Source organism: Dromaius novaehollandiae, chromosome 5 (genome assembly GCF_036370855.1).
Source record: "Dromaius novaehollandiae isolate bDroNov1 chromosome 5, bDroNov1.hap1, whole genome shotgun sequence".
In the NCBI taxonomy this organism is placed as follows: domain Eukaryota; kingdom Metazoa; phylum Chordata; class Aves; order Casuariiformes; family Dromaiidae; genus Dromaius; species Dromaius novaehollandiae.
This window is the reverse complement of record NC_088102.1, coordinates 394,206-420,593: the sequence shown is the minus strand read 5'-3', so window position 1 is coordinate 420,593 and position 26,388 is coordinate 394,206. Positions and strand designations below refer to the sequence as shown.

The following is a 26,388-nucleotide window of genomic DNA, read 5'->3' as shown; positions in this document are numbered from 1 at the left end:
GTCTTCCGGCACTGGGCTTCCGGGCCGCCCTTCTCGCGTGCACGGTATGCTGGGAGGTGTAGTCTTCTCAGGCGGGGCTACTGGGTGACCATGCTGCGCCTCTCGAGGTGGCCCCGCGGGGGGGGCGGCGGCGGCAGGTCCCTGCCAGCGGGGTTCCCAGCAGGCGGCCGCGTGGCAGGCCAGGAGCTGTAGTGCCCGCTGGGTCTGTTCCTTACTGGACATGTGTCACTCACGCCTGAGTCCCCACAGGTCACGGGGGACAGTGGAATGCCCCTGTTTTTCCCCGGTACAGGGCAGGAAGTGTTTTCCATCTCCGATGGTGTTGCAAGACAACCTTGGAAGCTCAGAAAGAGTGTTCCTGCTGTTTAAACTAGGCAGATGAGGAGGAACCCCCCCCCCCCCCATTTCCTGGGAGGAAATAATTCTTTAATCAAGGCCATGCTAGAAGTGCTAAAGCCTTAAAGAAATAGTAAATCAAAATGTTTTGTTTTCTATGTAGACGTTGCCAATTTAGCAAAGGAATTCGAGGTATCCCCGAACTGAACTGTCCTCATTATAATACAAGAAAATCACGCCCATAGGTCAGAAAGACCTGTGCCCGGGTGAAGACCCCTCCCCTGAGCATGCGTAGTATTAAAATGGTGTGTAAGCAATATTAGAATTGTATGTAAATCACTAACCAACCGGTGTAAGAGGGAAAGTTGCAAACCTTGCAACTTGTATAAATGCTACTTGGAAAGCCGGGGGGGGGGGGGGGAAGTTGCGCTTGATTTGTGGGGAAAACACCGAGCAGCCAGGCTTGCACAACTCTGAAATAAATAAGCAAATGTCTCTCCTGAGCGTGTCATTATTGGCTTAGTGCACAGCGGGCAACGAATCCGCTTTTCGGACAGCAGCGTGACCAGGCAGGGTTGTCCCCGGGGGCTGGGGCTGTCCCTCTTGGAAATGGGGAGGGCGGGAAGAGTAGGAGGGGTGCTGCGGGCTCCTGGGGGTCGTAGCTTTGCTCAGGATTGGGGCCGGTTAGGCAGCTGCTGGGAGGAGTGGCGGTGCTGGGAGGGCACGGTGGGGAGCTGTCCTGCTGTGCAGCGCAAGGGAAAGTCGACCAGCACCGTTGCTGTCCGAGGACCCTGGAACAGCCCGAGAGACCCTGGAACAGCCACCCCACGGACACCGTGTCACTGCCTCGCAAGGCCACCGCATGCAGGTACGTTTGACTACATCCGGCAGAAGAAATGTAAGCCGAAGGATCAGGGCAAATAGCTGCTTGTCTAGGTTTGTTACCTAGCGACGCACTGGCAAAGCTTTTTATGAACACCCGTACTCGATCGAGTGCGTATTCATTCTGTGAATATTAATTACTGCCAGACCGCGTACGTCACTGATGCTTTAAAGCAAGTCCGTGGCGCTGGGGTAGCACGTGTAGTGGAGGCTAAATGCAATAATACCTCGTTTTGATGTTGTTCTCTTCTACGAAAGCACTTGGAGCAGATTAAGACATTTCTCGTCCTATTTTGTTTATTGAGTGGACCCTGATACTGGGGAGAAGCTGCCGTGAAGCAGACCTAGTAGTCAGCTTCCTTAGAGAAGGCGTCTTGTCCTGTATTTGAGGGCTTCCGGTACGTTTTGACAGACAGTAGTGAGTGACGGGTTTCCTTTGGACCCCCCCGGGGAGCAGAAAGTTCTGCCGGGAAGGCAAAATGTTTCTTGCGGCTGGGTTGGAAGAAGCTGGCTGCTGATGCAAGGCAGTGACAATTCTGGGGAGTCGCGGGAAGTTTTGAAAAGACGGTCGTTCCCTTTGCTAGAAGGCTATGCACTTCGGTTCCTAATAGCTGTAGTAATGAAGCCAGGTAAGCGTTCGGGAGGAGCCCAAGCCACTTTTGTCTAGCGAGTATTTTGCAAGGGGGGCAGGAAAGCGCTGCGCCCTGCTCCTTGCTGCCCTCGCGTGTCGGAGAGGCGGCACTGCAGGCGGGAGGGGGGGCGCGCATGCGCATTGCGTTCCGGCGCGCTCACGGCTGCCCTCGCGTGTCGACAAGGCAGCACTGCAGCCGCCGGCGGCCACCGCTGCGTACGGAGACCGTTGCGGGCAGCCGGCGCACACGTGCGCGCTGCCGGTCGCCGCGTTGGCCGCTACTCTGCGCTCTCTCGGGGACGGGTAAGCGCAGGGGCCGCGCTCGTGCCCCCTGCCCGGTGCTCACGGACCGGGAGCGCTTTTCCCGAGAGGGCTTTTCCTTCTCGGTGCTTCCTGGGGGCGCGGGGACGGGCAGTGCCGTCTCGGAGCTGCTCCGCGGCGCTCTCTCCCCGGGGCAGCCCCAGCGCCTGCTCGCTGAAGCCCGCCGCTCTCTCGGGCGCGGGCAGAGCAGCCTCGGGGCGCTCGCTGCTCGGCCTGAGCGCCGGGGTGGCGCGGCGGGCTGCGGTTGGCACGCGGGAGCCGGCCGGCTGCAGCGCGGCGCTGCGACCACGCGAGGGTGGGGCCATTGCGGGTCTGGGCTGCCTCGCGCTGCGCTCCCCCCGCCCCTCGCGCTGCGCTCCCCCCGCCCCTCGCGCTGCGCTCCCCCCGCCCCTCGCGCTGCGCTCCCCCCGCCCCTCGCGCTGCGCTCCCCCCGCCCCTCGCGCTGCGCTCCCCCCGCCCCTCGCGCTGCGCTCCCCCCGCCCCTCGCGCTGCGCTCCCCCCGCCCCTCGCGCTGCGCTCCCCCCGCCCCTCGCGCTGCGCTCCCCCCGCCCCTCGCGCTGCGCTCCCCCCGCCCCTCGCGCTGCGCTCCCCCCGCCCCTCGCGCTGCGCTCCCCCCGCCCCTCGCGCTCCCTCCGCCCCTCGCGCGCGGTCCTGGGCGGCCGGCGCACGCGCGGTGCGGCGGCGCGAGCCCTGGGCGGCCGGCGCACGCGCGGTGCGGCGGCGCGAGCCCTGGGCGGCCGGCGCACGCGCGGTGCGGCGGCGCGAGCCCTGGGCGGCCGGCGCACGCGCGGTGCGGCGGCGCGAGCCCTGGGCGGCCGGCGCACGCGCGGTGCGGCGGCGCGAGCCCTGGGCGGCCGGCGCACGCGCGGTGCGGCGGCGCGAGCCCTGGGCGGCCGGCGCACGCGCGGTGCGGCGGCGGGCAAGATGGCGGCGAGCAGGGCGGGTGTTTTGGCTGGACGGCGGCGGGCGAGGGCAGAGGCGGCCTGGAGTCGAGCATGTGGGGGCCGCGGTGAGGCGAGGTGAGGCGAGCGTGCGCCTTCGGGTGGCCGCGGGTGTCGGGCTGTGTCCTGCCAGCCGGGGCCGTCGCTGCGTGGAGGCGGCGGGGCGGGGGGGGGGGGAGTCGGGCCGGGGGCCGCGCCGCGCCGCGCCGGGTCTGCGCGGCGCCGGGTCTGCCGGAGCGCGGCTCTGACTCTCCCTTTTGCGTGTGTCGCCTGTAGGGCCCCGGTTCCTCCCCAGCGCGGGCCGGGGCGTGCGCTCGCCCCTGCGGACGCAGCCTGGAGGAGTGTGTGGGGGGTGTCTGCGCGGGGGTCTGGATGTCTCTAGCAGCGGCACGGCAGCCTGATGCCTCCTCTCGTCTGGGACGCGGGGTCCTTGGGGAGTTCCCTGCTGCCTCCTCTGGCGTTCTCTGCGAGCTCATAGATCCCTCCACCTCCTCTCCCCCCCCCCCCCCCCCCCGCCCCGCTCCCCTGTCTGGTGGGGTGGGAGACCGGTGGCTGCTCCCGCCGAGCTGAGAGCCACGTAGGGCACCCCTGTGTGCTCACTACGCATCTGGGATGGCACCCCTGCCCTGAGGGCCCCGCAGAGTCCCACCCTTCCTGCAACCAGCCCCCCCAGAGCCATTAAACCACCCACAAATCCTGCCCCAACACCCCCACAGGCCCCAAAACGCCTCCGAGCCCTGCCGCAATGTTGTCACTGACTCCAGACCTTCCCCTGCACTCTGTGCAAGGCCCCAAACATTCCTCAAACTGCTGCCAGACCCAGTGCCCGCAGCAGTGAGGCGTTCTAACAAAGATGGGGTGCGATCTGCGTCTCCGCCTCGACTCAGTCCCGCTTTAGAGAAACAGGAACTTACAGCACTTCCTGGTGAAGAGTGTTGATGGGTGAATGTGCGGATGACAAAGAGACTTTTCTCTCTTTTCTTCTGAGCCGCCTCTCAGAAGCCTCTGTGTGTGCACGATGTGGCTGATCTGGGATAATCGTGCTGTGCGCAGTGCTTAAGGAGAACATTGCCCTAAAATGGAGGGCTAAGGAATAGCCTAAAAAACCTAAAAGGCTCGGGAAGAGCCAAAGAGAACACCGATGGGCTCTGGGAAGCCCCAGTGATGCTAGTGAAAACAGCGTGGCTTTTAGGCACCTCCTCAGAGCAGCAGCAATGTCTCGCTCCAGCCTATGGGACAATGGGGACTCTTAATTACCGCCTTGAATTACCACAAGTGTTGCAAAAGCAGAAGGGACTAGGGAGCATGCAGAGCAGGTTATGGACTATATGTCAAGTTTAAACAAGCAACAAGCCCCTCTGCAAACAGAAACAGGTTTAGCCCTAAGTAATAGACGAAGGTAGCTGTGAGTAACGTGAAGCGAAGCGGTGACGTCAGTCACCCCGAAAGCCTCGGAGAAGCGGACTGAAAATCTGGTACCCTCGCGGCCTCGGCAGTCTTTTTGGTTTGTTTGGCAGGGTAGCCCACCGAAGGGGGACATCTCGAAGAGAAGCAGCAAGACCTGGGGATCCGGTGGTTCATTTTGGTCGTCGCCTGTGAGGCCAGCATGCAAGAGTAAGAGGAAGCTAGGAGCAGTCTCAAAAAGGTAATAGGTCTGAAAGGGAGACAGGCAAATCGAGGGCTGTCGTTCCTCCACGTAGTTAAAGACCGAGAGAGTTGTCGGTTAAGCGCATGCATACGAGGGTTTGCGAACAGTAACAATAACACTGAAGCGGAATAAAAATAAGGTTTCGTGGAAGATGGCGTTAGGAAGGTATTAGGCGACGTGCCCGCCTGCCTAATAACCTAGCCCTAATTGCTGTGTGTAACGTTTCCAGACCGTTTACCCTGCAACGTATGGTGCAAAGTGCCGTATTAAGACCTTTCCCTTAAGGAAAAGAAGAAGAAAAAAAGAAAAAAAAGGGGGAAAAAGAAAACAGGGTAAAGAGAAAAAGATCATGCATAAACCTAAGCGTTTCACTGGAAGTAAAACGCGAGTTTATCGCTTCCTTACAGAGATGGAACCAAGGACAGCAAATGCTGACGAGGAGAAGAGACGGACGAGCGTTTGCTTGCGGTTAATACCGAAGGGACGGGATGAAACAAGGAAGCCAGAATGCAGCAGCCCCTCGATATCACCAGGAACTGCTACAGGAGGAGGCGTTCTGGCACGGGTAACTAGGGTAAGTATGGCTAATGACCGTTAGCAGTTATTTCGGCCTCCCCGAGGCAGCGCTGAGGACTGAGTAACCCGTTCCTGCCCTGTGGCTGCTGTTGCCTGTATCTGCCTTAGCTTTGCTTTGGCTGTTTCTCTTTTGTTTTGTTATCGTACACGCAGCTACGGAAAGGAATAGATGTCATACTTACTTTTTTAGATTAATTGCCACGGCTGAAGTTGAAGAGACCAAGAAACGTAAGCCGCGAAGGGGCACATCTTGAAGAGAGGGGGCTAGACCTAGCGATGCAGTTGTTCGTTTTGGTCGTCGCCTGTGAGGCCAGCATGCAAGAGGAAGAGGAAGCTAGGAGCAGTCTCAAAAAGGTAATAGGTCTGAAAGGGAGACAGGCAAATCGAGGGCTGTCGTTCCTCCACGTAGTTAAAGACCGAGAGAGTTGTCGGTTAAGCGCATGCATACGAGGGTTTGCGAACAGTAACAATAACACTGAAGCGGAGTAAAAATAAGGTTTCGTGGAAGATGGCGTTAGGAAGGTATTAGGCGACGTGCCCGCCTGCCTAATAACCTAGCCCTAATTGCTGTGTGTAACGTTTCCAGACCGTTTACCCTGCAACGTATGGTGCAAAGTGCCGTATTAAGACCTTTCCCTTAAGGAAAAGAAGAAGAAAAAAAGAAAAACAAGGGGGAAAAAGAAAACAGGGTAAAGAGAAAAAGATCATGCATAAGCCTAAGCGTTTCACTGGAAGTAAAACGCGAGTTTATCGCTTCCTTACAGAGATGGAACCAAGGACAGCAAATGCTGACGAAGAGAAGAGACGGACGAGCGTTTGCTTGCGGTTAATACCGAAGGGACGGGATGAAACAAGGAAGCCAGAATGCAGCAGCCCCTCGATATCACCAGGAACTGCTACAGGAGGAGGCGTTCTGGCACGGGTAACTAGGGTAAGTATGGCTAATGACCGTTAGCAGTTATTTTGGCCTCCCCGAGGCAGCGCTGAGGACTAAGTAACCTGAGGGGCTCTGGCCTGGGTTGGGGCAGAAGTGCAGGCAGGCGGGATCAGGCATTTTCCTCTCAGCTCTCCGAGCTGAATCCTAGCCCTGAAGGAAAAAGCACTGGGGGGAGGCTACTCGGACACCTGCCATGTCGAGGGCAGGGGCAGGAGCTGACCCTTCCCCGACGGACGTACGTACGGACAGACGCTGGTGCGGCGGTGACTCTTTGGATATCGTAGGTAAGGGGAGGCACGCTGGTGCCGAGCTCCAGGGCGGTTTGCCTGAACACGATGCCTGAGGCAGGAGGTTATGCATTGTGTCCGGGGCTGGGAGCTGGTCCCCGAGTCCCATGTACTTGGGAGTGCCTGCACTTGCCAGGGAGCCCGGTGCTGTTCCCAGAGCTGCGGGGAATTTCCCTTGCGTTGCCTGGACCCTCGGGGCTCTTGGGGGTGTTTCCCCTCATCGCGAGGGCTGCCAGAGCCCCTCCAGGGCTGCGTGAGGTCCCCGAACCGCTCCCGGATTTGCTTTTGGCACTCCGCAGTGTCGCTCGTGTGCCTGGGGCAGCCTGCAGGCGCCATCCTGTCAGCCGCGTTGAGCCCTGCGGCGTGCCTGGTGACCCCTCTGGTGTGCGCCAAGGCCCTTCCTCTGTATTTTGGTCTGCCCCAGAGCCCTGCACTTGCCCTCTGATGCCCTCAGGACCCCTCAGTTCACATTCTGGGTTGCCCCCGAGCCCTCTGCGTGCCTTTCGGTGCGCCCCGTGGCCCCGTGTGTGTTTTGCGGCACGCCGCAGAGGTCTCTGTTTAGCTTTTTCTCCTGTCCTGGAGTTTTCTGGGTGCTTCTGGGTGTGCCCCAGGGCCCTCCTTTTGGTGCCCCCCGAGTCACTCTGTTTGCTCTATCGTTGTTCTTTTTTTTTTTTTTTTTTTTCTTGACTTGTGTTGCACCCAGAGCTCTCGATTTGTTCTTTTGTGCTCCGCATACTCCCCTTTCCGCACTCTACACCCCAGGCAGGGCTCTCCCTTCAGCTCTCAGCAAGCTGCTGTCAGGAGAGTGGGGGTGCCTCTGCTGCCCTGGCAGCCCCAGCTGTCCCTGAAGGGGCTGATGGCCAGGCCCCCTGCCCAGTTCCTGCAGGCCCACAGCTGCGGGCCCTGGGGCTGGGATGAATGCCAGGGGGAGCTGGGTGGCAGGACAGGCCCCAGGTGGGGCTGATGGCAAGGGCAGGCCCACATTTGGGGGCTGGGGCTGCAGTTGGGGGGAGCTGGCGCTGGGGCAGGAGCTGGGCAGCGGAGCTGCCACGGAGCACGGCCCTTCGGGACCAGCCCGGCGGCCGCCCCGCGGAGGAGGTGAGCGGGGCCGGGGGAGGCGCACTGCAGGCTGCGGGTCCCGCATGTGCCGGGGGTCCCGGCGGCTGGGAGCGTCCCGGGGCCACGGAGGCGGGGGGAGGAAGGGGGTGCGCCGGGGCTGTGGTGCGGTTTACTGCGCGGTCGGAGGAGCGCGGGGGGGCGGGGGGGGGGGGTCTCCTGTGTCAGCTCGGGAGCGTGTCGGGGAGCGGGGGGAGGAGGGTCGTGGAGGGGCGGGGGCAGTGTCGGAGCTGAGGCGGGGCCGGTCGCGGGGGTGTCGGGGGAGCCCCGGGCCGGTGGTGGGGCCGGCGGGGCCGCGCTCGGGGCTCTGCGGCCGTTTCCGGGGGGACAGGGGGGAAGGGGAAGGGGGGCGGGACGGAAAGGAACGGAATGTGCCGAGGGTCAAAGGTGCCCCAGCGCTGCGGGTGGGGGGCGGGAGTTGGGGTGCGGGAATGCGGGGAGCCGTAGCTTTCGGCGCGGCATGCCGGGAGCAGTAGTCTTCCGGCACTGGGCTTCCGGTGGGGCATGTTCTGAGCGCGGCATGCTGGGAGCGGTAGTCTTCCGGCACTGGGCTTCCGGGCGGCCATGTTGCTTGGCATGGCATGCCGGGAGCAGTAGTCTTCCGGCACTGGGCTTCCGGGCCGCCCTTCTCGCGTGCACGGTATGCTGGGAGGTGTAGTCTTCTCAGGCGGGGCTACTGGGTGACCATGCTGCGCCTCTCGAGGTGGCCCCGCGGGGGGGGCGGCGGCGGCAGGTCCCTGCCAGCGGGGTTCCCAGCGGGTGGCCGCGTGGCAGGCCAGGAGCTGTAGTGCCTGCTGGGTCTGTTCCTTACTGGACATGTGTCACTCACGCCTGAGTCCCCACAGGTCACGGGGGACAGTGGAATGCCCCTGTTTTTCCCCGGTACAGGGCAGGAAGTGTTTTCCATCTCCGATGGTGTTGCAAGACAACCTTGGAAGCTCAGAAAGAGTGTTCCTGCTGTTTAAACTAGGCAGATGAGGAGGAACCCCCCCCTCCCATTTCCTGGGAGGAAATAATTCTTTAATCAAGGCCATGCTAGAAGTGCTAAAGCCTTAAAGAAATAGTAAATCAAAATGTTTTGTTTTCTATGTAGACGTTGCCGATTTAGCAAAGGAATTCGAGGTATCCCCGAACTGAACTGTCCTCATTATAATACAAGAAAATCACGCCCATAGGTCAGAAAGACCTGTGCCCGGGTGAAGACCCCTCCCCTGAGCATGCGTAGTATTAAAATGGTGTGTAAGCAATATTAGAATTGTATGTAAATCACTAACCAACCGGTGTAAGAGGGAAAGTTGCAAACCTTGCAACTTGTATAAATGCTACTTGGAAAGCCGGGGCGGGGGGGGGGAAGTTGCGCTTGATTTGTGGGGAAAACACCGAGCAGCCAGGCTTGCACAACTCTGAAATAAATAAGCAAATGTCTCTCCTGAGCGTGTCATTATTGGCTTAGTGCACAGCGGGCAACGAATCCGCTTTTCGGACAGCAGCGTGACCAGGCAGGGTTGTCCCCGGGGGCTGGGGCTGTCCCTCTTGGAAATGGGGAGGGCGGGAAGAGTAGGAGGGGTGCTGCGGGCTCCTGGGGGTCGTAGCTTTGCTCAGGATTGGGGCCGGTTAGGCAGCTGCTGGGAGGAGTGGCGGTGCTGGGAGGGCACGGTGCGGAGCTGTCCTGCTGTGCAGCGCAAGGGAAAGTCGACCAGCACCGTTGCTGTCCGAGGACCCTGGAACAGCCCGAGAGACCCTGGAACAGCCACCCCACGGACACCGTGTCACTGCCTCGCAAGGCCACTGCGTTCAGGTACGTTTGACTACATCCGGCAGAAGAAATGTAAGCCGAAGGATCAGGGCAAATAGCTGCTTGTCTAGGTTTGTTACCTAGCGACGCACTGGCAAAGCTTTTTATGAACACCCGTACTCGATCGAGTGCGTATTCATTCTGTGAATATTAATTACTGCCAGACCGCGTACGTCACTGATGCTTTAAAGCAAGTCCGTGGCGCTGGGGTAGCACGTGTAGTGGAGGCTAAATGCAATAATACCTCGTTTTGATGTTGTTCTCTTCTACGAAAGCACTTGGAGCAGATTAAGACATTTCTCGTCCTATTTTGTTTATTGAGTGGACCCTGATACTGGGGAGAAGCTGCCGTGAAGCAGACCTAGTAGTCAGCTTCCTTAGAGAAGGCGTCTTGTCCTGTATTTGAGGGCTTCCGGTACGTTTTGACAGACAGTAGTGAGTGACGGGTTTCCTTTGGACCCCCCCGGGGAGCAGAAAGTTCTGCCGGGAAGGCAAAATGTTTCTTGCGGCTGGGTTGGAAGAAGCTGGCTGCTGATGCAAGGCAGTGACAATTCTGGGGAGTCGCGGGAAGTTTTGAAAAGACGGTCGTTCCCTTTGCTAGAAGGCTATGCACTTCGGTTCCTAATAGCTGTAGTAATGAAGCCAGGTAAGCGTTCGGGAGGAGCCCAAGCCACTTTTGTCTAGCGAGTATTTTGCAAGGGGGGCAGGAAAGCGCTGCGCCCTGCTCCTTGCTGCCCTCGCGTGTCTGAAAGGCGGCACTGCACGCGGGAGGGGGGGCGCGCATGCGCATTGCGTTCCGGCGCGCTCACGGCTGCCCTCGCGTGTCGACAAGGCAGCACTGCAGCCGCCGGCGGCCACCGCTGCGTACGGAGACCGTTGCGGGCAGCCGGCGCACACGTGCGCGCTGCCGGTCGCCGCGTTGGCCGCTACTCTGCGCTCTCTCGGGGACGGGTAAGCGCAGGGGCCGCGCTCGTGCCCCCTGCCCGGTGCTCACGGACCGGGAGCGCTTTTCCCGAGAGGGCTTTTCCTTCTCGGTGCTTCCTGGGGGCGCGGGGACGGGCAGTGCCGTCTCGGAGCTGCTCCGCGGCGCTCTCTCCCCGGGGCAGCCCCAGCGCCTGCTCGCTGAAGCCCGCCGCTCTCTCGGGCGCGGGCAGAGCAGCCTCGGGGCGCTCGCTGCTCGGCCTGAGCGCCGGGGTGGCGCGGCGGGCTGCGGTTGGCGCGCGGGAGCCGGCCGGCTGCAGCGCGGCGCTGCGACCACGCGAGGGTGGGGCCATTGCGGGTCTGGCCTGCCTCGCGCTGCGCTCCCCCCGCCCCTCGCGCTGCGCTCCCCCCGCCCCTCGCGCTGCGCTCCCCCCGCCCCTCGCGCTGCGCTCCCCCGCCCCTCGCGCTGCGCTCCCCCCGCCCCTCGCGCTGCGCTCCCCCGCCCCTCGCGCTGCGCTCCCCCGCCCCTCGCGCTGCGCTCCCCCGCCCCTCGCGCTGCGCTCCCCCGCCCCTCGCGCTGCGCTCCCCCGCCCCTCGCGCTGCGCTCCCCCGCCCCTCGCGCTGCGCTCCCCCGCCCCTCGCGCTGCGCTCCCCCGCCCCTCGCGCTGCGCTCCCCCGCCCCTCGCGCTCCCCCCGCCCCTCGCGCTCCGCTCCCCCCGCCCCTCGCGCTCCCTCCGCCCCTCGCGCGCGGTCCTGGGCCGGCGCACGCGCGGTGCGGCGGCGCGAGCCCTGGGCGGCCGGCGCACGCGCGGTGCGGCGGCGCGAGCCCTGGGCGGCCGGCGCACGCGCGGTGCGGCGGCGCGAGCCCTGGGCGGCCGGCGCACGCGCGGTGCGGCGGCGCGAGCCCTGGGCGGCCGGCGCACGCGCGGTGCGGCGGCGCGAGCCCTGGGCGGCCGGCGCACGCGCGGTGCGGCGGCGCGAGCCCTGGGCGGCCGGCGCACGCGCGGTGCGGCGGCGGGCAAGATGGCGGCGAGCAGGGCGGGTGTTTTGGCTGGACGGCGGCGGGCGAGGGCAGAGGCGGCCTGGAGTCGAGCATGTGGGGGCCGCGGTGAGGCGAGGTGAGGCGAGCGTGCGCCTTCGGGTGGCCGCGGGTGTCGGGCTGTGTCCTGCCAGCCGGGGCCGTCGCTGCGTGGAGGCGGCGGGGCGGGGGGGGGGGGAGTCGGGCCGGGGGCCGCGCCGCGCCGCGCCGGGTCTGCGCGGCGCCGGGTCTGCCGGAGCGCGGCTCTGACTCTCCCTTTTGCGTGTGTCGCCTGTAGGGCCCCGGTTCCTCCCCAGCGCGGGCCGGGGCGTGCGCTCGCCCCTGCGGACGCAGCCTGGAGGAGTGTGTGGGGGGTGTCTGCGCGGGGGTCTGGATGTCTCTAGCAGCGGCACGGCAGCCTGATGCCTCCTCTCGTCTGGGACGCGGGGTCCTTGGGGAGTTCCCTGCTGCCTCCTCTGGCGTTCTCTGCGAGCTCATAGATCCCTCCACCTCCTCTCCTCCCCCCCCCCCCCCGCCCCGCTCCCCTGTCTGGTGGGGTGGGAGACCGGTGGCTGCTCCCGCCGAGCTGAGAGCCACGTAGGGCACCCCTGTGTGCTCACTACGCATCTGGGATGGCACCCCTGCCCTGAGGGCCCCGCAGAGTCCCACCCTTCCTGCAACCAGCCCCCCCAGAGCCATTAAACCACCCACAAATCCTGCCCCAACACCCCCACAGGCCCCAAAACGCCTCCGAGCCCTGCCGCAATGTTGTCACTGACTCCAGACCTTCCCCTGCACTCTGTGCAAGGCCCCAAACATTCCTCAAACTGCTGCCAGACCCAGTGCCCGCAGCAGTGAGGCGTTCTAACAAAGATGGGGTGCGATCTGCGTCTCCGCCTCGACTCAGTCCCGCTTTAGAGAAACAGGAACTTAGAGCACTTCCTGGTGAAGAGTGTTGATGGGTGAATGTGCGGATGACAAAGAGACTTTTCTCTCTTTTCTTCTGAGCCGCCTCTCAGAAGCCTCTGTGTGTGCACGATGTGGCTGATCTGGGATAATCGTGCTGTGCGCAGTGCTTAAGGAGAACATTGCCCTAAAATGGAGGGCTAAGGAATAGCCTAAAAAACCTAAAAGGCTCGGGAAGAGCCAAAGAGAACACCGATGGGCTCTGGGAAGCCCCAGTGATGCTAGTGAAAACAGCGTGGCTTTTAGGCACCTCCTCAGAGCAGCAGCAATGTCTCGCTCCAGCCTATGGGACAATGGGGACTCTTAATTACCGCCTTGAATTACCACAAGTGTTGCAAAAGCAGAAGGGACTAGGGAGCATGCAGAGCAGGTTATGGACTATATGTCAAGTTTAAACAAGCAACAAGCCCCTCTGCAAACAGAAACAGGTTTAGCCCTAAGTAATAGACGAAGGTAGCTGTGAGTAACGTGAAGCGAAGCGGTGACGTCAGTCACCCCGAAAGCCTCGGAGAAGCGGACTGAAAATCTGGTACCCTCGCGGCCTCGGCAGTCTTTTTGGTTTGTTTGGCAGGGTAGCCCACCGAAGGGGGACATCTCGAAGAGAAGCAGCAAGACCTGGGGATCCGGTGGTTCATTTTGGTCGTCGCCTGTGAGGCCAGCATGCAAGAGTAAGAGGAAGCTAGGAGCAGTCTCAAAAAGGTAATAGGTCTGAAAGGGAGACAGGCAAATCGAGGGCTGTCGTTCCTCCACGTAGTTAAAGACCGAGAGAGTTGTCGGTTAAGCGCATGCATACGAGGGTTTGCGAACAGTAACAATAACACTGAAGCGGAATAAAAATAAGGTTTCGTGGAAGATGGCGTTAGGAAGGTATTAGGCGACGTGCCCGCCTGCCTAATAACCTAGCCCTAATTGCTGTGTGTAACGTTTCCAGACCGTTTACCCTGCAACGTATGGTGCAAAGTGCCGTATTAAGACCTTTCCCTTAAGGAAAAGAAAAAGAAAAAAAGAAAAAAAAGGGGGAAAAAGAAAACAGGGTAAAGAGAAAAAGATCATGCATAAACCTAAGCGTTTCACTGGAAGTAAAACGCGAGTTTATCGCTTCCTTACAGAGATGGAACCAAGGACAGCAAATGCTGACGAGGAGAAGAGACGGACGAGCGTTTGCTTGCGGTTAATACCGAAGGGACGGGATGAAACAAGGAAGCCAGAATGCAGCAGCCCCTCGATATCACCAGGAACTGCTACAGGAGGAGGCGTTCTGGCACGGGTAACTAGGGTAAGTATGGCTAATGACCGTTAGCAGTTATTTCGGCCTCCCCGAGGCAGCGCTGAGGACTGAGTAACCCGTTCCTGCCCTGTGGCTGCTGTTGCCTGTATCTGCCTTAGCTTTGCTTTGGCTGTTTCTCTTTTGTTTTGTTATCGTACACGCAGCTACGGAAAGGAATAGATGTCATACTTACTTTTTTAGATTAATTGCCACGGCTGAAGTTGAAGAGACCAAGAAACGTAAGCCGCGAAGGGGCACATCTTGAAGAGAGGGGGCTAGACCTAGCGATGCAGTTGTTCGTTTTGGTCGTCGCCTGTGAGGCCAGCATGCAAGAGGAAGAGGAAGCTAGGAGCAGTCTCAAAAAGGTAATAGGTCTGAAAGGGAGACAGGCAAATCGAGGGCTGTCGTTCCTCCACGTAGTTAAAGACCGAGAGAGTTGTCGGTTAAGCGCATGCATACGAGGGTTTGCGAACAGTAACAATAACACTGAAGCGGAGTAAAAATAAGGTTTCGTGGAAGATGGCGTTAGGAAGGTATTAGGCGACGTGCCCGCCTGCCTAATAACCTAGCCCTAATTGCTGTGTGTAACGTTTCCAGACCGTTTACCCTGCAACGTATGGTGCAAAGTGCCGTATTAAGACCTTTCCCTTAAGGAAAAGAAGAAGAAAAAAAGAAAAACAAGGGGGAAAAAGAAAACAGGGTAAAGAGAAAAAGATCATGCATAAGCCTAAGCGTTTCACTGGAAGTAAAACGCGAGTTTATCGCTTCCTTACAGAGATGGAACCAAGGACAGCAAATGCTGACGAAGAGAAGAGACGGACGAGCGTTTGCTTGCGGTTAATACCGAAGGGACGGGATGAAACAAGGAAGCCAGAAGGCAGCAGCCCCTCGATATCACCAGGAACTGCTACAGGAGGAGGCGTTCTGGCACGGGTAACTAGGGTAAGTATGGCTAATGACCGTTAGCAGTTATTTTGGCCTCCCCGAGGCAGCGCTGAGGACTGAGTAACCCGTTCCTGCCCTGTGGCTGCTGTTGCCTGTATCTGCCTTAGCTTTGCTTTGGCTGTTTCTCTTTTGTTTTGTTATCGTACACGCAGCTACGGAAAGGAATAGATGTCATACTTACTTTTTTAGATTAATTGCCACGGCTGAAGTTGAAGAGACCAAGAAACGTAAGCCGCGAAGGGGCACATCTTGAAGAGAGGGGGCTAGACCTAGCGATGCAGTTGTTCGTTTTGGTCGTCGCCTGTGAGGCCAGCATGCAAGAGGAAGAGGAAGCTAGGAGCAGTCTCAAAAAGGTAATAGGTCTGAAAGGGAGACAGGCAAATCGAGGGCTGTCGTTCCTCCACGTAGTTAAAGACCGAGAGAGTTGTCGGTTAAGCGCATGCATACGAGGGTTTGCGAACAGTAACAATAACACTGAAGCGGAGTAAAAATAAGGTTTCGTGGAAGATGGCGTTAGGAAGGTATTAGGCGACGTGCCCGCCTGCCTAATAACCTAGCCCTAATTGCTGTGTGTAACGTTTCCAGACCGTTTACCCTGCAACGTATGGTGCAAAGTGCCGTATTAAGACCTTTCCCTTAAGGAAAAGAAGAAGAAAAAAAGAAAAACAAGGGGGAAAAAGAAAACAGGGTAAAGAGAAAAAGATCATGCATAAGCCTAAGCGTTTCACTGGAAGTAAAACGCGAGTTTATCGCTTCCTTACAGAGATGGAACCAAGGACAGCAAATGCTGACGAAGAGAAGAGACGGACGAGCGTTTGCTTGCGGTTAATACCGAAGGGACGGGATGAAACAAGGAAGCCAGAATGCAGCAGCCCCTCGATATCACCAGGAACTGCTACAGGAGGAGGCGTTCTGGCACGGGTAACTAGGGTAAGTATGGCTAATGACCGTTAGCAGTTATTTTGGCCTCCCCGAGGCAGCGCTGAGGACTAAGTAACCTGAGGGGCTCTGGCCTGGGTTGGGGCAGAAGTGCAGGCAGGCGGGATCAGGCATTTTCCTGTCAGCTCTCCGAGCTGAATCCTAGCCCTGAAGGAAAAAGCACTGGGGGGAGGCTACTCGGACACCTGCCATGTCGAGGGCAGGGGCAGGAGCTGACCCTTCCCCGACGGACGTACGTACGGACAGACGCTGGTGCGGCGGTGACTCTTTGGATATCGTAGGTAAGGGGAGGCACGCTGGTGCCGAGCTCCAGGGCGGTTTGCCTGAACACGATGCCTGAGGCAGGAGGTTATGCATTGTGTCCGGGGCTGGGAGCTGGTCCCCGAGTCCCATGTACTTGGGAGTGCCTGCACTTGCCAGGGAGCCCGGTGCTGTTCCCAGAGCTGCGGGGAATTTCCCTTGCGTTGCCTGGACCCTCGGGGCTCTTGGGGGTGTTTCCCCTCATCGCGAGGGCTGCCAGAGCCCCTCCAGGGCTGCGTGAGGTCCCCGAACCGCTCCCGGATTTGCTTTTGGCACTCCGCAGTGTCGCTCGTGTGCCTGGGGCAGCCTGCAGGCGCCATCCTGTCAGCCGCGTTGAGCCCTGCGGCGTGCCTGGTGACCCCTCTGGTGTGCGCCAAGGCCCTTCCTCTGTATTTTGGTCTGCCCCAGAGCCCTGCACTTGCCCTCTGATGCCCTCAGGACCCCTCAGTTCACATTCTGGGTTGCCCCCGAGCCCTCTGCGTGCCTTTCGGTGCGCCCCGTGGCCCCGTGTGTGTTTTGCGGCACGCCGCAGAGGTCTCTGTTTAGCTTTTTCTCCTGTCCTGGAGTTTTCTGGGTGCTTCTGGGTGTGCCCCAGGGCCCTCCTTTTGGTGCCCCCCGAGTCACTCTGTTTGCTCTATCGTTGTTCTTTTTTTTTTTTTTTTTTTCTTGACTTGTGTTGCACCCAGAGCTCTCGATTTGTTCTTTTGTGCTCCGCATACTCCCCTTTCCGCACTCTACACCCCAGGCAGGGCTCTCCCTTCAGCTCTCAGCAAGCTGCTGTCAGGAGAGTGGGGGTGCCTCTGCTGCCCTGGCAGCCCCAGCTGTCCCTGAAGGGGCTGATGGCCAGGCCCCCTGCCCAGTTCCTGCAGGCCCACAGCTGCGGGCCCTGGGGCTGGGATGAATGCCAGGGGGAGCTGGGTGGCAGGACAGGCCCCAGGTGGGGCTGATGGCAAGGGCAGGCCCACATTTGGGGGCTGGGGCTGCAGTTGGGGGGAGCTGGCGCTGGGGCAGGAGCTGGGCAGCGGAGCTGCCACGGAGCACGGCCCTTCGGGACCAGCCCGGCGGCCGCCCCGCGGAGGAGGTGAGCGGGGCCGGGGGAGGCGCACTGCAGGCTGCGGGTCCCGCATGTGCCGGGGGTCCCGGCGGCTGGGAGCGTCCCGGGGCCACGGAGGCGGGGGGAGGAAGGGGGTGCGCCGGGGCTGTGGTGCGGTTTACTGCGCGGTCGGAGGAGCGCGGGGGGGCGGGGGGGGGGGGTCTCCTGTGTCAGCTCGGGAGCGTGTCGGGGAGCGGGGGGAGGAGGGTCGTGGAGGGGCGGGGGCAGTGTCGGAGCTGAGGCGGGGCCGGTCGCGGGGGTGTCGGGGGAGCCCCGGGCCGGTGGTGGGGCCGGCGGGGCCGCGCTCGGGGCTCTGCGGCCGTTTCCGGGGGGACAGGGGGGAAGGGGAAGGGGGGCGGGACGGAAAGGAACGGAATGTGCCGAGGGTCAAAGGTGCCCCAGCGCTGCGGGTGGGGGGCGGGAGTTGGGGTGCGGGAATGCGGGGAGCCGTAGCTTTCGGCGCGGCATGCCGGGAGCAGTAGTCTTCCGGCACTGGGCTTCCGGTGGGGCATGTTCTGAGCGCGGCATGCTGGGAGCGGTAGTCTTCCGGCACTGGGCTTCCGGGCGGCCATGTTGCTTGGCATGGCATGCCGGGAGCAGTAGTCTTCCGGCACTGGGCTTCCGGGCCGCCCTTCTCGCGTGCACGGTATGCTGGGAGGTGTAGTCTTCTCAGGCGGGGCTACTGGGTGACCATGCTGCGCCTCTCGAGGTGGCCCCGCGGGGGGGGCGGCGGCGGCAGGTCCCTGCCAGCGGGGTTCCCAGCGGGTGGCCGCGTGGCAGGCCAGGAGCTGTAGTGCCTGCTGGGTCTGTTCCTTACTGGACATGTGTCACTCACGCCTGAGTCCCCACAGGTCACGGGGGACAGTGGAATGCCCCTGTTTTTCCCCGGTACAGGGCAGGAAGTGTTTTCCATCTCCGATGGTGTTGCAAGACAACCTTGGAAGCTCAGAAAGAGTGTTCCTGCTGTTTAAACTAGGCAGATGAGGAGGAACCCCCCCCTCCCATTTCCTGGGAGGAAATAATTCTTTAATCAAGGCCATGCTAGAAGTGCTAAAGCCTTAAAGAAATAGTAAATCAAAATGTTTTGTTTTCTATGTAGACGTTGCCGATTTAGCAAAGGAATTCGAGGTATCCCCGAACTGAACTGTCCTCATTATAATACAAGAAAATCACGCCCATAGGTCAGAAAGACCTGTGCCCGGGTGAAGACCCCTCCCCTGAGCATGCGTAGTATTAAAATGGTGTGTAAGCAATATTAGAATTGTATGTAAATCACTAACCAACCGGTGTAAGAGGGAAAGTTGCAAACCTTGCAACTTGTATAAATGCTACTTGGAAAGCCGGGGCGGGGGGGGGGAAGTTGCGCTTGATTTGTGGGGAAAACACCGAGCAGCCAGGCTTGCACAACTCTGAAATAAATAAGCAAATGTCTCTCCTGAGCGTGTCATTATTGGCTTAGTGCACAGCGGGCAACGAATCCGCTTTTCGGACAGCAGCGTGACCAGGCAGGGTTGTCCCCGGGGGCTGGGGCTGTCCCTCTTGGAAATGGGGAGGGCGGGAAGAGTAGGAGGGGTGCTGCGGGCTCCTGGGGGTCGTAGCTTTGCTCAGGATTGGGGCCGGTTAGGCAGCTGCTGGGAGGAGTGGCGGTGCTGGGAGGGCACGGTGCGGAGCTGTCCTGCTGTGCAGCGCAAGGGAAAGTCGACCAGCACCGTTGCTGTCCGAGGACCCTGGAACAGCCCGAGAGACCCTGGAACAGCCACCCCACGGACACCGTGTCACTGCCTCGCAAGGCCACTGCGTTCAGGTACGTTTGACTACATCCGGCAGAAGAAATGTAAGCCGAAGGATCAGGGCAAATAGCTGCTTGTCTAGGTTTGTTACCTAGCGACGCACTGGCAAAGCTTTTTATGAACACCCGTACTCGATCGAGTGCGTATTCATTCTGTGAATATTAATTACTGCCAGACCGCGTACGTCACTGATGCTTTAAAGCAAGTCCGTGGCGCTGGGGTAGCACGTGTAGTGGAGGCTAAATGCAATAATACCTCGTTTTGATGTTGTTCTCTTCTACGAAAGCACTTGGAGCAGATTAAGACATTTCTCGTCCTATTTTGTTTATTGAGTGGACCCTGATACTGGGGAGAAGCTGCCGTGAAGCAGACCTAGTAGTCAGCTTCCTTAGAGAAGGCGTCTTGTCCTGTATTTGAGGGCTTCCGGTACGTTTTGACAGACAGTAGTGAGTGACGGGTTTCCTTTGGACCCCCCCGGGGAGCAGAAAGTTCTGCCGGGAAGGCAAAATGTTTCTTGCGGCTGGGTTGGAAGAAGCTGGCTGCTGATGCAAGGCAGTGACAATTCTGGGGAGTCGCGGGAAGTTTTGAAAAGACGGTCGTTCCCTTTGCTAGAAGGCTATGCACTTCGGTTCCTAATAGCTGTAGTAATGAAGCCAGGTAAGCGTTCGGGAGGAGCCCAAGCCACTTTTGTCTAGCGAGTATTTTGCAAGGGGGGCAGGAAAGCGCTGCGCCCTGCTCCTTGCTGCCCTCGCGTGTCTGAAAGGCGGCACTGCACGCGGGAGGGGGGCGCGCATGCGCATTGCGTTCCGGCGCGCTCACGGCTGCCCTCGCGTGTCGACAAGGCAGCACTGCAGCCGCCGGCGGCCACCGCTGCGTACGGAGACCGTTGCGGGCAGCCGGCGCACACGTGCGCGCTGCCGGTCGCCGCGTTGGCCGCTACTCTGCGCTCTCTCGGGGACGGGTAAGCGCAGGGGCCGCGCTCGTGCCCCCTGCCCGGTGCTCACGGACCGGGAGCGCTTTTCCCGAGAGGGCTTTTCCTTCTCGGTGCTTCCTGGGGGCGCGGGGACGGGCAGTGCCGTCTCGGAGCTGCTCCGCGGCGCTCTCTCCCCGGGGCAGCCCCAGCGCCTGCTCGCTGAAGCCCGCCGCTCTCTCGGGCGCGGGCAGAGCAGCCTCGGGGCGCTCGCTGCTCGGCCTGAGCGCCGGGGTGGCGCGGCGGGCTGCGGTTGGCGCGCGGGAGCCGGCCGGCTGCAGCGCGGCGCTGCGACCACGCGAGGGTGGGGCCATTGCGGGTCTGGGCTGCCTCGCGCTGCGCTCCCCCGCCCCTGGCGCTCCCCCCGCCCCTCGCGCTGCGCTCCCCCCGCCCCTGGCGCTGCGCTCCCCCCGCCCCTCGCGCTGCGCTCCCCCCGCCCCTCGCGCTGCGCTCCCCCGCCCCTCGCGCTGCGCTCCCCCGCCCCTCGCGCTGCGCTCCCCCGCCCCTCGCGCTGCGCTCCCCCGCCCCTCGCGCTGCGCTCCCCCGCCCCTCGCGCTGCGCTCCCCCGCCCCTCGCGCTGCGCTCCCCCGCCCCTCGCGCTGCGCTCCCCCGCCCCTCGCGCTGCGCTCCCCCGCCCCTCGCGCTCCCCCCGCCCCTCGCGCTCCGCTCCCCCCGCCCCTCGCGCTCCCTCCGCCCCTCGCGCGCGGTCCTGGGCCGGCGCACGCGCGGTGCGGCGGCGCGAGCCCTGGGCGGCCGGCGCACGCGCGGTGCGGCGGCGCGAGCCCTGGGCGGCCGGCGCACGCGCGGTGCGGCGGCGCGAGCCCTGGGCGGCCGGCGCACGCGCGGTGCGGCGGCGCGAGCCCTGGGCGGCCGGCGCACGCGCGGTGCGGCGGCGCGAGCCCTGGGCGGCCGGCGCACGCGCGGTGCGGCGGCGCGAGCCCTGGGCGGCCGGCGCACGCGCGGTGCGGCGGGCAAGATGGCGGCGAGCAGGGCGGGTGTTTTGGCTGGACGGCGGCGGGCGAGGGCAGAGGCGGCCTGGAGTCGAGCATGTGGGGGCCGCGGTGAGGCGAGGCGAGGTGAGGCGAGCGTGCGCCTTCGGGTGGCCGCGGGTGTCGGGCTGTGTCCTGCCAGCCGGGGCCGTCGCTGCGTGGAGGCGGCGGGGCGGGGGGGGGGGGAGTCGGGCCGGGGGCCGCGCCGCGCCGCGCCGGGTCTGCGCGGCGCCGGGTCTGCCGGAGCGCGGCTCTGACTCTCCCTTTTGCGTGTGTCGCCTGTAGGGCCCCGGTTCCTCCCCAGCGCGGGCCGGGGCGTGCGCTCGCCCCTGCGGACGCAGCCTGGAGGAGTGTGTGGGGGGTGTCTGCGCGGGGGTCTGGATGTCTCTAGCAGCGGCACGGCAGCCTGATGCCTCCTCTCGTCTGGGACGCGGGGTCCTTGGGGAGTTCCCTGCTGCCTCCTCTGGCGTTCTCTGCGAGCTCATAGATCCCTCCACCTCCTCTCCTCCCCCCCCCCCCCCCCGCCCCGCTCCCCTGTCTGGTGGGGTGGGAGACCGGTGGCTGCTCCCGCCGAGCTGAGAGCCACGTAGGGCACCCCTGTGTGCTCACTACGCATCTGGGATGGCACCCCTGCCCTGAGGGCCCCGCAGAGTCCCACCCTTCCTGCAACCAGCCCCCCCAGAGCCATTAAACCACCCACAAATCCTGCCCCAACACCCCCACAGGCCCCAAAACGCCTCCGAGCCCTGCCGCAATGTTGTCACTGACTCCAGACCTTCCCCTGCACTCTGTGCAAGGCCCCAAACATTCCTCAAACTGCTGCCAGACCCAGTGCCCGCAGCAGTGAGGCGTTCTAACAAAGATGGGGTGCGATCTGCGTCTCCGCCTCGACTCAGTCCCGCTTTAGAGAAACAGGAACTTAGAGCACTTCCTGGTGAAGAGTGTTGATGGGTGAATGTGCGGATGACAAAGAGACTTTTCTCTCTTTTCTTCTGAGCCGCCTCTCAGAAGCCTCTGTGTGTGCACGATGTGGCTGATCTGGGATAATCGTGCTGTGCGCAGTGCTTAAGGAGAACATTGCCCTAAAATGGAGGGCTAAGGAATAGCCTAAAAAACCTAAAAGGCTCGGGAAGAGCCAAAGAGAACACCGATGGGCTCTGGGAAGCCCCAGTGATGCTAGCGAAAACAGCGTGGCTTTTAGGCACCTCCTCAGAGCAGCAGCAATGTCTCGCTCCAGCCTATGGGGCAATGGGGACTCTTAATTACCGCCTTGAATTACCACAAGTGTTGCAAAAGCAGAAGGGACTAGGGAGCATGCAGAGCAGGTTATGGACTATATGTCAAGTTTAAACAAGCAACAAGCCCCTCTGCAAACAGAAACAGGTTTAGCCCTAAGTAATAGACGAAGGTAGCTGTGAGTAACGTGAAGCGAAGCGGTGACGTCAGTCACCCCGAAAGCCTCGGAGAAGCGGACTGAAAATCTGGTACCCTCGCGGCCTCGGCAGTCTTTTTGGTTTGTTTGGCAGGGTAGCCCACCGAAGGGGGACATCTCGAAGAGAAGCAGCAAGACCTGGGGATCCGGTGGTTCATTTTGGTCGTCGCCTGTGAGGCCAGCATGCAAGAGTAAGAGGAAGCTAGGAGCAGTCTCAAAAAGGTAATAGGTCTGAAAGGGAGACAGGCAAATCGAGGGCTGTCGTTCCTCCACGTAGTTAAAGACCGAGAGAGTTGTCGGTTAAGCGCATGCATACGAGGGTTTGCGAACAGTAACAATAACACTGAAGCGGAGTAAAAATAAGGTTTCGTGGAAGATGGCGTTAGGAAGGTATTAGGCGACGTGCCCGCCTGCCTAATAACCTAGCCCTAATTGCTGTGTGTAACGTTTCCAGACCGTTTACCCTGCAACGTATGGTGCAAAGTGCCGTATTAAGACCTTTCCCTTAAGGAAAAGAAGAAGAAAAAAAGAAAAAAAAGGGGGAAAAAGAAAACAGGGTAAAGAGAAAAAGATCATGCATAAACCTAAGCGTTTCACTGGAAGTAAAACGCGAGTTTATCGCTTCCTTACAGAGATGGAACCAAGGACAGCAAATGCTGACGAGGAGAAGAGACGGACGAGCGTTTGCTTGCGGTTAATACCGAAGGGACGGGATGAAACAAGGAAGCCAGAATGCAGCAGCCCCTCGATATCACCAGGAACTGCTACAGGAGGAGGCGTTCTGGCACGGGTAACTAGGGTAAGTATGGCTAATGACCGTTAGCAGTTATTTTGGCCTCCCCGAGGCAGCGCTGAGGACTGAGTAACCCGTTCCTGCCCTGTGGCTGCTGTTGCCTGTATCTGCCTTAGCTTTGCTTTGGCTGTTTCTCTTTTGTTTTGTTATCGTACACGCAGCTACGGAAAGGAATAGATGTCATACTTACTTTTTTAGATTAATTGCCACGGCTGAAGTTGAAGAGACCAAGAAACGTAAGCCGCGAAGGGGCACATCTTGAAGAGAGGGGGCTAGACCTAGCGATGCAGTTGTTCGTTTTGGTCGTCGCCTGTGAGGCCAGCATGCAAGAGGAAGAGGAAGCTAGGAGCAGTCTCAAAAAGGTAATAGGTCTGAAAGGGAGACAGGCAAATCGAGGGCTGTCGTTCCTCCACGTAGTTAAAGACCGAGAGAGTTGTCGGTTAAGCGCATGCATACGAGGGTTTGCGAACAGTAACAATAACACTGAAGCGGAGTAAAAATAAGGTTTCGTGGAAGATGGCGTTAGGAAGGTATTAGGCGACGTGCCCGCCTGCCTAATAACCTAGCCCTAATTGCTGTGTGTAACGTTTCCAGACCGTTTACCCTGCAACGTATGGTGCAAAGTGCCGTATTAAGACCTTTCCCTTAAGGAAAAGAAGAAGAAAAAAAGAAAAACAAGGGGGAAAAAGAAAACAGGGTAAAGAGAAAAAGATCATGCATAAGCCTAAGCGTTTCACTGGAAGTAAAACGCGAGTTTATCGCTTCCTTACAGAGATGGAACCAAGGACAGCAAATGCTGACGAAGAGAAGAGACGGACGAGCGTTTGCTTGCGGTTAATACCGAAGGGACGGGATGAAACAAGGAAGCCAGAAGGCAGCAGCCCCTCGATATCACCAGGAACTGCTACAGGAGGAGGCGTTCTGGCACGGGTAACTAGGGTAAGTATGGCTAATGACCGTTAGCAGTTATTTTGGCCTCCCCGAGGCAGCGCTGAGGACTGAGTAACCCGTTCCTGCCCTGTGGCTGCTGTTGCCTGTATCTGCCTTAGCTTTGCTTTGGCTGTTTCTCTTTTGTTTTGTTATCGTACACGCAGCTACGGAAAGGAATAGATGTCATACTTACTTTTTTAGATTAATTGCCACGGCTGAAGTTGAAGAGACCAAGAAACGTAAGCCGCGAAGGGGCACATCTTGAAGAGAGGGGGCTAGACCTAGCGATGCAGTTGTTCGTTTTGGTCGTCGCCTGTGAGGCCAGCATGCAAGAGGAAGAGGAAGCTAGGAGCAGTCTCAAAAAGGTAATAGGTCTGAAAGGGAGACAGGCAAATCGAGGGCTGTCGTTCCTCCACGTAGTTAAAGACCGAGAGAGTTGTCGGTTAAGCGCATGCATACGAGGGTTTGCGAACAGTAACAATAACACTGAAGCGGAGTAAAAATAAGGTTTCGTGGAAGATGGCGTTAGGAAGGTATTAGGCGACGTGCCCGCCTGCCTAATAACCTAGCCCTAATTGCTGTGTGTAACGTTTCCAGACCGTTTACCCTGCAACGTATGGTGCAAAGTGCCGTATTAAGACCTTTCCCTTAAGGAAAAGAAGAAGAAAAAAAGAAAAACAAGGGGGAAAAAGAAAACAGGGTAAAGAGAAAAAGATCATGCATAAGCCTAAGCGTTTCACTGGAAGTAAAACGCGAGTTTATCGCTTCCTTACAGAGATGGAACCAAGGACAGCAAATGCTGACGAAGAGAAGAGACGGACGAGCGTTTGCTTGCGGTTAATACCGAAGGGACGGGATGAAACAAGGAAGCCAGAATGCAGCAGCCCCTCGATATCACCAGGAACTGCTACAGGAGGAGGCGTTCTGGCACGGGTAACTAGGGTAAGTATGGCTAATGACCGTTAGCAGTTATTTTGGCCTCCCCGAGGCAGCGCTGAGGACTAAGTAACCTGAGGGGCTCTGGCCTGGGTTGGGGCAGAAGTGCAGGCAGGCGGGATCAGGCATTTTCCTGTCAGCTCTCCGAGCTGAATCCTAGCCCTGAAGGAAAAAGCACTGGGGGGAGGCTACTCGGACACCTGCCATGTCGAGGGCAGGGGCAGGAGCTGACCCTTCCCCGACGGACGTACGTACGGACAGACGCTGGTGCGGCGGTGACTCTTTGGATATCGTAGGTAAGGGGAGGCACGCTGGTGCCGAGCTCCAGGGCGGTTTGCCTGAACACGATGCCTGAGGCAGGAGGTTATGCATTGTGTCCGGGGCTGGGAGCTGGTCCCCGAGTCCCATGTACTTGGGAGTGCCTGCACTTGCCAGGGAGCCCGGTGCTGTTCCCAGAGCTGCGGGGAATTTCCCTTGCGTTGCCTGGACCCTCGGGGCTCTTGGGGGTGTTTCCCCTCATCGCGAGGGCTGCCAGAGCCCCTCCAGGGCTGCGTGAGGTCCCCGAACCGCTCCCGGATTTGCTTTTGGCACTCCGCAGTGTCGCTCGTGTGCCTGGGGCAGCCTGCAGGCGCCATCCTGTCAGCCGCGTTGAGCCCTGCGGCGTGCCTGGTGACCCCTCTGGTGTGCGCCAAGGCCCTTCCTCTGTATTTTGGTCTGCCCCAGAGCCCTGCACTTGCCCTCTGATGCCCTCAGGACCCCTCAGTTCACATTCTGGGTTGCCCCCGAGCCCTCTGCGTGCCTTTCGGTGCGCCCCGTGGCCCCGTGTGTGTTTTGCGGCACGCCGCAGAGGTCTCTGTTTAGCTTTTTCTCCTGTCCTGGAGTTTTCTGGGTGCTTCTGGGTGTGCCCCAGGGCCCTCCTTTTGGTGCCCCCCGAGTCACTCTGTTTGCTCTATCGTTGTTCTTTTTTTTTTTTTTTTTTTCTTGACTTGTGTTGCACCCAGAGCTCTCGATTTGTTCTTTTGTGCTCCGCATACTCCCCTTTCCGCACTCTACACCCCAGGCAGGGCTCTCCCTTCAGCTCTCAGCAAGCTGCTGTCAGGAGAGTGGGGGTGCCTCTGCTGCCCTGGCAGCCCCAGCTGTCCCTGAAGGGGCTGATGGCCAGGCCCCCTGCCCAGTTCCTGCAGGCCCACAGCTGCGGGCCCTGGGGCTGGGATGAATGCCAGGGGGAGCTGGGTGGCAGGACAGGCCCCAGGTGGGGCTGATGGCAAGGGCAGGCCCACATTTGGGGGCTGGGGCTGCAGTTGGGGGGAGCTGGCGCTGGGGCAGGAGCTGGGCAGCGGAGCTGCCACGGAGCACGGCCCTTCGGGACCAGCCCGGCGGCCGCCCCGCGGAGGAGGTGAGCGGGGCCGGGGGAGGCGCACTGCAGGCTGCGGGTCCCGCATGTGCCGGGGGTCCCGGCGGCTGGGAGCGTCCCGGGGCCACGGAGGCGGGGGGAGGAAGGGGGTGCGCCGGGGCTGTGGTGCGGTTTACTGCGCGGTCGGAGGAGCGCGGGGGGGCGGGGGGGGGGGGTCTCCTGTGTCAGCTCGGGAGCGTGTCGGGGAGCGGGGGGAGGAGGGTCGTGGAGGGGCG

The 26,388-nt window shown here is 60.5% G+C and overlaps 1 long non-coding RNA gene across 1 annotated transcript in view; it reads left to right on the top strand.

Annotated features, from left to right (window-relative positions):
• LOC135328421 (uncharacterized) overlaps window positions 1–26,388 on the top strand; it is a 73,528-nt gene that overhangs the window by 31,054 nt on the left and 16,086 nt on the right. Inside the window, exons 13-22 of the long non-coding RNA XR_010389249.1 lie at window positions 5,167–5,333; window positions 5,526–5,689; window positions 13,485–13,651; window positions 13,844–14,007; window positions 14,418–14,584; window positions 14,777–14,940; window positions 22,733–22,899; window positions 23,092–23,255; window positions 23,666–23,832; window positions 24,025–24,188. This is a non-coding gene — a long non-coding RNA (uncharacterized LOC135328421). The remainder of the gene's footprint in view (window positions 1–5,166; window positions 5,334–5,525; window positions 5,690–13,484; window positions 13,652–13,843; window positions 14,008–14,417; window positions 14,585–14,776; window positions 14,941–22,732; window positions 22,900–23,091; window positions 23,256–23,665; window positions 23,833–24,024; window positions 24,189–26,388) is intronic.